The following is a 9268-nucleotide window of genomic DNA, read 5'->3' on the forward strand; positions in this document are numbered from 1 at the left end:
CCTGGCCCTGTTCTAGATGCTTGGGACACATAAATGAACACCGCAAAGATCTCCTGTGGAGCACAATAAATAATAAACATAATGTAGTAACAAATGATCCAGTGAGTTAGAAGGTAAGTGCTGGGGGCACTAGAACCTCCGCCTTTGAGACGAGTGTCAAGGCTGCACTTGTCCCAGGGTGTCACCAGAATGGATGTTGGGCAGCCACTGCTTCTCAGACTCACTGGATTTGGTCTAAGTTCCGTGCGAGAGTATCTGATTGGCGAAGCCTAGGTCACGTGACGGCATCTTGTCGTAAGGTAAGGATGCCTGGGAAAGTGAGCCTATGGAAATTGCAGTTTCTGTGCTGAGTAGAGAGCTCTGTCTCAGAAGGTGGGGGATTCCTCAAACACAGATGCTGAGTCGCCAAAAGGAAGGACAGATGTCTGCACACTAGGTGCTTGATTCCCTTTCACAAGTGCCTGGGCAAACCTCAGGGAATAAAGTTCCCCTGAATCAAACCGGACCCGGGAAAGTAGGTACCCAGGGTGGCCAGGGGCAGATTTATATAATCTGATGAACAAGTGCAGGCAAGAGCCAAGGTCAAACCTTAAGGAGCATGGTCAGGCATTGGGCCTGAGGGGATAATGCCAGATGTCACAGATGGGAAAGCTACACAGCAATGGGCACGAGGAGATTTCGGGGAAATGGAGAGCTGACCTTCATATGTAGAAGGGTTGTCATATGGAAGAGTAACTATATGTGGGTCACATGTATTTTTGGAAATTGCAGAGGGCAAAGCTACATTTATCATGTATTCAACCAATATTTAGGGAGAACCTGATATACACCAATCACTGATCTAAGCACTGGAGATAGAATTGTGAACAAGGCTCATAAATTCCAACTAATGTAAAACTGATTTGTGGGGAAGCAAGTGATAAAAAGAGCTCCACACACATATTTATAACATAATGTTAGATAGTGCTAGGTGCTCTGAAATAAAATAGCACAGAGTTAAAAAGAAAAGAAAGCATGGAGCGTGATGGATAAAGCAGTGGGAGAAGGCCTCTCTGATGTGGTGACATTTGAATAGAGACCTGGATGAAGGGAGGAAGCAAGACCTGCAGATGTCTGGGAGAAGACATTCTGTGCAAAGGCCCTGAGCTGGGAATGCGGGTAGCATATTTGAAAAATATTGAGAGGCTCATGTAGTCAGAGATCGGCGAGTAGTAGGAAATGAGGTTGGAGACACAATCATGAACCAGGTATTTAGAGCCTTAGAGGCCAAGGTCATCGTGTGACTTGTTCTAAATGCTATGAGAAACCATCAGAGCTCCTTGAGCTAGAAGATGACGTGATTTGACTCACATTTTATAAGGTTTACTCCAGTGGCTGCCAGGCAGAGACTAGATTGTAGGAAGGGCAAGTGTAGAACCACAGAGACTAAGTAGGAAGCTACTGCGTGGTCCAGGTAGAGATGGTGGTGGTCACAGTGGGTGGGAGTTTCAGGTGGATACAGTGTAGCTTTGTATAAGGAAAACCTCCAGGTATTATAACTATGCAAATATGAATGCGCTGGGTGCTGCTACAAGAGGTTTCTGCATTAGGAGGAGTTTAGTCTAAAGCAGGGGTCAGCAAGTCTGGCCAAATCTGGCCCAGTGCCTGTTTTTTGTTTTTTTTTAAAAAAGATTTTATTTATTTATTTGTCAGAGAGCGCACGTGCACAAGCAGAGGGAGCGACAGGCAGAGGGAGAAGCAGGCTCCCCGCTGAACAGGGAGCCCAATGCAGGACTTGATCCCCAGGACTCTGGGATCATGACCTGAGCCAAAGGCAGGCGCTTAACCGACTGAGCCACCCAGCTGGCCCCCAACGCCTGTTTGTATAAATAAAGTTTTATTGGAACACAATCACACTCATTATTGTCAATGGCTGCTTTTGTACTAAAACAGCAGAGCTGAATAACTGCAACAAAAACCATTTGGCCTGCAAAACCCAAAATATTTACTGTCTAACTCTTTACAGAAAAAGTTTGCAGACCACTGGTCTAGAGGACTCCACACGTGCTTCCTCCCTTCCAGAGTTTCTATCATTTCATATGTAATTGTTCACTTAACACTTTTATGTTGTCTTTGTCCCATCTAGTTAATAAACTCCCCATGGGTACATGGGTATGAAGCTTGTTTTCTACTTCTCAAATCTTTCTTTCTATTACCTGAGTATAAACATTCAGCAGTTTCCTTAAAATATACTCTTATTTAGGAGGTCAAGTATGAAACCATCCTAACTTTGGGGTGGCTCAGTGGCTCAGTCAGTTAAGCATCTGACTCTTGATCTCAGCTCAGGTCTTGCTCTCAGGATCATGACTTCAAGCCCTGCGTGGAGCCTACTTAAAAACAAAAACAGGGTGCCTGGGTGGCTCAGTTGGTTAAGTGACTGCCTTTGGCTCAGGTCATGATCCTGGATTCCCGGGATCGAGTCCCGCATCGGGCTCCCTGCTCGGCAGGGAGTCTGCTTCTCCCTCTGACCCTCCCCCCTCTCATGTTCACTCTCTCTCTCATTCTCTCTCTCAAATAAATAAATAAAATCTTTAAAAAAACAAAACAAAAAAAACCCAAAAACAATCAAAAACCAAGAAAATCCACCGTAACTTTGTGAAAGAATAAAAAATTGTTCCAAACTCCCAAGGGTAAAACTAATTTTTCCCTCTAGAGAAAAAGTCTATGCCATTGGCAATATCCAGGAAGTAGCTCAGTAGTTTGCTTAATAAAATCATCTTGATAATTTTAAGAAATGATATGTGGGATTAAGGACCAAATGTTTGAAGCTGGAACCTTGCTCCTGATAATACACCTAGGCCAAGAGTAATGGAAACAAGTAACTCACCAGCCAAGAGAGGCCGATCCGGTTCTCCAGTTTCTGAAGATGTTCCATGCCTGAATAGTCGATTACATTTCTCTTAATGAATGAGAAGAATGTTTGTCCAAGAAACAAACCAATCTTAATTATCCAAAAAACAAAACACAAAAAGAAAAACACCCCAGCCAGAGTTTCATCTCTACCATGCAAACCTCCGGAATTTGAAATGCAAACAATCTTCATTTTCTCACACAAGGCATAGGGCATTGGAAGAACAACAGAGCTGAACAAAAACAGAAGTTCTTCAAAGCAACCTTTTGAAGAAAGGAGAAGGTTTCTTCCTTAACAATGGGTTCGAGATCCTGAAAAGGGTGAGAGAACAGGGGGCAAGTAATGAGCCGTATTGATACTTACTGGTGCTCAGGGAGAGTCAAAGCCAATGCTGTTGGCTCTCTAGAAAGCAGGCTTTCCTCTTCCCTTTGCCTCCACCAACAAAAACATCAGATGGACCTCTCTTAAGAGGGGTGGGGGGATGGGCAAAACGGGTGAAAAGGAGTGGGAGATCCAGGCCTCCAGTTATGGAATGAATAAATCCTGGGGATAAAAAGCACAGCATAAGGAATATATTCAGTGATAGTGCAGTAGCGTTGTATGGGGACAGATGGTAACTATACTTGCAGTGAGCATAGCATAACACAGAGAGAAGTTGAATCACCATGTTCTACACCTGGAACTAATGCGATGTTGTGTGTCAGCTATACTGAAAAAAATTTTTTGTAATGCTATCATTAGGGCCAGTTTGAGGAATAGGCATTTTTTTTTTTTTAGTTTTCTTTTTTTTTTTTAATTCTTATGTTAATCCCCATACATCATTAGTTTTAGATGAAGTGTTCCATGATTCATTGTTTGTGCACAACACCCAGTGCTCCATGCAGAACGTGCCCTCCTCAATACCCACCACCAGGCTAACCCATCCTCCCACCCCCCTCCCCTCCAGAACCCTGTTTGTTTTTCAGAGTCCATCGTCTCTCATGGTTCGTCTACCCCTCCGATTTCCCCCGCTTCATTCTTCCCCTCCCGCTACCTTCTTCTTCTTTTTTTTTTCTTAACATATATTGCATTATTTGTTTCAGAGGTACAGATCTGAGATTCAACAGTCTTGCACAATTCACAGCGCTTACCAGAGCACATACCCTCCCCAGTGTCTATCACCCAGTCACCCCATCCCTCCCACCCCACCCCCCACTCCAGCAACCCTCAGTTTGTTTCCTACAATTAAGAATTCCTCATATCAGTGAGACCATATGATACATGTCTTTCTCTGTTTGACTTATTTCACTCAGCATAATACCCTCCAGTTCCATCCACGTCATTGCAAATGGCAAGATCTCATTCCTTTTGATGGCTGCATAATAAGGAATAGGCATTTTTAAAAAAGATTTTATTTATTTATTTGAGAGAGAGAGAGAGAGTACAAGCAGGGGGAGGGGTAGGGGCGGAGGGAGAAGCAGACTCTGCGGAGCAGGGAGCCCAATGCGGAGGACTCAATCCCAGGACCCCGAAATCATGCCCTGAGCCAAAGACAGTCGCTTAACCAACGGAGCCACCCAGGCGCCCCTGAGGAATAGATTTTTTTATTTTTATTTTTTTTTAAAGATTTTATTTATCTATTTGACAGAGAGAGAAAGCACGAGCAGGGGGAGTGGGAGAGGGAGAAGCAGGCTCCCTGCCGAGGAGGGAGCCCGATGCGGGACTCGATCCCAGGACCCTGGAATCATGACCTGAGCCGAAGGCAGACGCTTAACCATCTGAGCCACCCAGGTGCCCCGGAATAGATTTTTTTTAATTAAAATTCCTTAAATCATTTTCAGTTCTCCATCTAATATACATACAAAATAGTTAACTTTGAGGTAACTATTTAGATAATTCAAACACCAAAAATTCCAAAACCTGTTGTTTGTGTTCTTTGTGTTGATAATATTTTTTTTTAAAGATTTTTAAAATTTATTTATTAGAGAGAGAGAGAGTGAGAGAGAGAGCGCAGGGGGGGGGTAGGGTTAGAGGAAGAAGCAGACTCCCCGCTGAGCAGGGAGCCTGATGTGGGACTCGATCCCGGGACTCCGGGATCATGACCTGAGCCGAAGGCAGTCGCCTAACCAACTGAGCCACCCAGGTGCCCACTTTGTGATGATAATATTAACGATCATAGGAAAATCCTAAAGCAATGTTCACTTTGCCTCAGCAATTGCCTGGGCCCTTCATTTGGACAGTAGTAATCACTGCAAAATTATTAGTGTCCTCTGTATGTTTAGTGATATGCTAGAGTGACCTCATCGATTTTAAACAGTTTTGTAGAATGTTAATAGGATTGTTGCATAAAAGGCTTTACTTCTGGAACTCAGCTTTATAAGCATTTTTTTTTTTTTAAGATTTTATTTATTTGCGAGAGAGAGAGAATGAGAGACAGAGAGCATGAGAGGGAGGAGGGTCAGAGGGAGAAGCAGACTCCCTGCTGAGCAGGGAGCCCGATGCGGGACTCGATCCCGGGAATCCAGGATCATGATCTGAGCCGAAGGCAGTCGCTTAACCAACTGAGCCACCCAGGCGCCCCTGGAACTCAGCTTTATAAATTCTTCCTAGAACACCCTTCTTCAAACATATCTAGGCTAGTAGCTATTTGGTATGGGACTGCTCCTTTAGGTATCCACACCCATGCTTACTCAGTGCTTGTGTATGGCTCGAGCCGGATTAATCTGGCTAACCTTTACAGGCTGCAGAGCTGGGGATAATACCAATACCACCGTCCACCTCAGTACACAGGAGAAGCAGAGCACTGGGGAAGGGGCTGTAAAACTTTACCAGGCAGCCTGGGACAAGCCACTGGCCATCTCAGAACTTCTGTTTTTTCCTTCTATAAAATGGAAATAGTAATATGTATAGGTATATTACCAGAACAAATTATTTTAACATCATAATTGTGAATGGACTAATTATGAATGAATGGCTCAGAGAGGATTATTATCATAAAACACCATGTCTTATATGGGATCCCAGACTTCCTTGGAATGATTCTCTGTCTGGGGAAGAATGTGGTCATTATCAGTAATGGTCTTGGTAAGAAAATATTAGGCGTCAGTCATTATGAATGCCAAGATTTCAATACTAATGTGGGAGACACTGCAACAGGTCAGAGCCATTCTCTTATAGCAGATTGCAATAACAAATGCCTCTCTAATTATACCTCTTTTAAAATTTGGGGTTCTCAGGGCTCCTGGGTGGCTCAGTCATTAAGCGTCTGCCTTCGGCTCAGGTCATGATCCCAGGGTCCTGGGATGGAGCCCCGCATCGGGCTCCCTGCTCGGCAAGACGCCTGCTTCTCCCTCTCCCACTTCCCCTGCTTGTGTTCCCACTCTCGCTGTGTCTCTCTCTGTCAAATAAATAAATAAAATCTTCAGAAAAAAAATTTGGGGGGTTCTGGTGGCCACATTCTCTAAGCTCCAAATCAGGAGATGTAATTTGACCTGGGATTTTTGTCCTGTGACCAAGTATAAGAGACATTTTGTGAGATACATTGTGAACACCAAATTTACTGGAATTTCTGGGACTTTTTTTTTCATGGGAAAGAATCAGAATATTTGAAATCTAGAAAGTCCCTGATAATCAAGGATTTATGGACATGGTACTTAATGACAGCCCACAAATGCCCAATTTTGAGAAACAGAGATCAACTTTAAATGCAGAAAAATCAGTTGTAACTTGGTTAATACAAGTTTTAATGAGGCAGATGTGCTTTCTGTCCAGCAAATTCAATTGCAAAAAAGAAGGCAGAAAAGCAAACACCCCTTTATCATCAAATGGTTCTCTCAGGGTTTCCTTCAAAGGAACTCTTTGGAATCCTGTGACCCAATGAAGGTATCACTTTCCTTTCTGATTTGTTCCAGTTTTTTGAAAAGGGGGTCTGGAGTAGGAGGTGGGGAGGGCACAGGGTAGGAATTTGAAAAAGTAAGAAGTCTGTACCGCAAACTACATAGATCAAATATTCTAGAACATTTCATGTGAGTGGTTACTGTTATTCTCAGTTTATTTTCTATAAACTCTGCCAAGTTTGGTTTTGAATAGCATTCGGGACTATCAGATTTAGGAGGAGTAAAGGTGGAGAGGGAAAAGAGAGGTGAAAATTATATTTTAGCAGAAACATGGAAGAAGAAAGCTACAGTGTTTGCATCCAAAATTTAGTTTCCTAGTAACCAAGGCAAAGAGGAAAATATGATGAGTTATGTAACCTCTTTTTTCTAGGAGAAGCAAACAGGCCAATTATTCAGGAGAGACAAACCTTTTCTGACACTGAGCTCTGAAAATGATTTGTCAAAGAGGTTTTTGAATAAGGGACCTTGAACAATTTAATGGATGATATTTTCCAGTTAGGAGATTTTACATATGTATGAGAGCTGAACTGTTAGGGAAATGCTCTTTCGTGTAGGATAGGCAAGACAGAACCTTTATCTGTCTCTCACACCAACCTCCCCCCCGCCCCCCCCCCCCCGCACCCCTGCCAGAAGCAAACACCTACAGCCTTGTCCATGCACACATACTTTCAAAGAGCACGTGGCCAGATGGGCATGGCCATTGAGAAACCACACCTGCGCCATCACTCATGGCTCTTCAGTGAGGTGATAAGGCAGGGTGCTCCCTCTGAAGCTGGCCTAATCATTCACGCCACCCCAGCAGCTTACATATGGAAAGTGAGATCTGTAGCAGCTGTTTGGTTTTGCTGCCTCTCCTGCCATTCCTCCTCCTATTGAGAAGTTTAAAAAATAATAATAATAAAAGCTAGGGAAGAAAGGCGGTCATATCATCACTTCCACCCACCTCCACCCATCACTTGTGGCTGGAGTCCGTGGCCTGAAGGAAAAGTCTGGATCTCCTTGCTGTGGTCCTAAGGGAGCAGCAAAGTGAACTAAACATGAGACATGCTGGCAGATGTAGATGGAAGTAGGAGGTTCACTGGACTCTGGGAGTCATAAAGCAGGACACCTTCATAGAGAGGAAGATTAGGGGGCTGGTGTCGAGGACTGTGCTTCCTCAGAATGCCGCCTTCAGTACTTGGCTCCTTCTTAAAGATCTATCAAAACACAGCCCGAACAGGCCACTAAATGGTGCTTTGGTAGACTGACATGGGGCTGGATCTTACATTCCGAGATTTCAAAGTTCCTTTGAAGTTAGCATATTAGGAAATCACTTTCCAAATTGCACCATGTAAGCGTTAGATGTTCTCTAATAGCTCTGTCATGAAAATAGAGTTGACTAATTCTGTAGTATTTCACAAGGGGGAAGGAAAAAAAACACCTTTTTTTTTTTATGACAAGCACGCAAATAGTAACATTCCCTCACTGATGAAAAAAACAACATGGAAGTCGCATAGATTTGGCCCACGGTGATTTTTCTTTCTTCTAAAGATTCATTCCTTTCAGATGTTCAGAACAGTTCTGTTCCCTTAATGTGGCTCTGCATCTTCATCATCTTAATATTAGGGTAGTTCTTTAAAATATTAAAATTTGACTTGTCCTTAAAGTAGCCATTATCACCCTGGATTTTATTAATATCACTTTCGCGACCTTTCTGTCTGGGGGACGTGAAGTCCTCAGTAAGAGGAATTGGTCCTCTGCTTCCTCTCAAGATCACTCAGGTTGACTTGAGGAGTGGGCTGTGTGAACCCTGGAGGACACAGAGGGGAGGGGACAGAGTTCTGTCCCCAAGTCCCTGAGGGATCAGATCCTTACTCCTACCACCACATGGAGACCACCGGCTTTCCAGGCGTGAGCGTGATCGTGGAACACAAACTGAGTTCCTCGAGAAGCCCTCTTTCCAACCCCAGTGCTCCTCAGAAAAGCAAAAAACAAATCAGGCATAAATAAATAAATAAATAAAGGAAAGGCGCATCGGACTCATTAAAGAGTACGTAATAGAAACGCACTGTTATTTTAAGCATTTGGATATGTAGCATTTGGATATGACTCTAATGACTTTCCCGTTAGCACATCTGTGTGTATTTATAAGCCTATCTCAGCACAAAAACATGCGTCACAACCGATCCCTTGAAAGGAGTCGAGGTTATGGTGTGGGAGATGAACGTGAAATTTAACTACAAGATGAAGCTTCTTAAAAGGTCAGTGGGGTGGAGAATAGTAATTGTTCAGCTGAGCAGCTCTCCACAGTATATTTTTTATGCAATGACTAATTATTGTGATTATTTTCACCAGCAAAGGCTCCTTTCGAGCTAAACATATTCATTTTCTCTTTTCCTCCCTAAAAAATATCTCCAGCCTTGGAGGAATTCCATATGTCTTCTACCTATACTTAGGAAGCATGCTCTTGGATGTCTGCATGCATGGTGAAGCCACCTTTCCTCTCCCCGCTCTCCTGTCTGTG

This window comes from Mirounga angustirostris, unplaced genomic scaffold (assembly GCF_029215605.1).
Source record: "Mirounga angustirostris isolate CCGP_5_RB_7025 unplaced genomic scaffold, mMirAng1.0.hap1 SCAF_4, whole genome shotgun sequence".
NCBI lineage: Eukaryota > Metazoa > Chordata > Mammalia > Carnivora > Phocidae > Mirounga > Mirounga angustirostris.